Source organism: Schistocerca americana, chromosome 2 (assembly GCF_021461395.2).
Source record: "Schistocerca americana isolate TAMUIC-IGC-003095 chromosome 2, iqSchAmer2.1, whole genome shotgun sequence".
In the NCBI taxonomy this organism is placed as follows: domain Eukaryota; kingdom Metazoa; phylum Arthropoda; class Insecta; order Orthoptera; family Acrididae; genus Schistocerca; species Schistocerca americana.
In genome coordinates this window covers 465,904,601-465,905,749 of record NC_060120.1, presented here as the reverse complement: position 1 = coordinate 465,905,749, position 1,149 = coordinate 465,904,601, and the positions used below count along the sequence as shown (strand labels likewise).

Genomic DNA, 1,149 nt, shown 5'->3' with positions numbered 1-1,149 from the left:
GAGGCTTTCTCTACATGCGTAATCCCGCCAAAAATAGCTCGTCGCGATGTGACACAATCACTCCACAGAACTCCCTTCTGCGACTAAAAGCTGCTGCTTCAGCAGCGTCTCAGTGATTTCGCTGACTGAAGTACCAATGGCACGTTTTCATGACCAGCAACTAGCATCACATCAGAGATCCACTGAAATTCTGAGAGCAGTACATGATGCTAGGCCATTATTTTTGCGGCTATCTACAAAGGCCCTCTGAAAACCGTGGACCACTGCTGTGCAAGGCGACGCAGGAGATGCACAACAGCCACTCTCCACAATGCGCTGTGGCACACCTGTACCACCAGTCTGCTCTCTTGCCAAAGACCCGTTTTTTCGCCACATTCCCTGTCCAGCCCGTCTCATATCCAACACGCTGTACCTTCTCACAAACAAAAAATAATTCACAAGCAAGTGAGTCCAGCACTACATTAAACGAAAAAGGAAATGGGGTTATTAGAGCCTAGAATTTACGGTCATTGTATTTCTGTACATGTGAATAAAGACATTCCTTTTGGAATCCGGTCGGATATCCTCTAATTACAGAAACCATCTTATTTCAAATGAAACTGGCATGCAGATTGGCTTGCCGCATTTCAAAATAGACGGATGACCACAAGCACAGTGTCACCACAAACCGCTGGGTACGCATTAATACCGGGCGAGGTGGCGCAGTGGTTAGCACACTGGACTCGCATTCGGGAGGACGACGGTTCAATCCCGTCTCCGGCCATTCTGATTTAGGTTTTCCGTGATTTCCCTAAATCGTTTCAGGCGAATGCCGGGATGGTTCCTTTGAAAGGGCACGGCCGCTTTCCTTCCCAATCCTTCCCTAACCCGAGCCTGCGCTCCGTCTCTAATGACCTCGTTGTCGACGGGACGTTAAACACTAACCACCACCACCTACGCATTAATGGAAACAGAGTTGTGTTCTGCAGTTGCCATGTGACTTTCACCGCTGACACTGAACCAAAGACAACAGAGACTTGTGTTGTGTTCAGCCAGAGTCAACTGGGTAAATGAATGGCGATCTGTGATGTTCAGCAATGAGTGTCGTTTTTCTTTCAGTCGGTCAGATCATACGCGAAGGTGTGGATAGACGAACTGGTGATTGTGACA

General features: G+C 48.2%; 1 non-coding gene across 1 annotated transcript; it reads left to right on the top strand.

Moving 5' to 3' along the window:
* Window positions 1-690: 690 nt before the first annotated feature.
* Window positions 691-763, top strand: Trnaa-cgc. Its single transcript has one exon. It is a non-coding gene; the product is annotated as a tRNA-Ala (tRNA).
* Window positions 764-1,149: the final 386 nt, after the last annotated feature.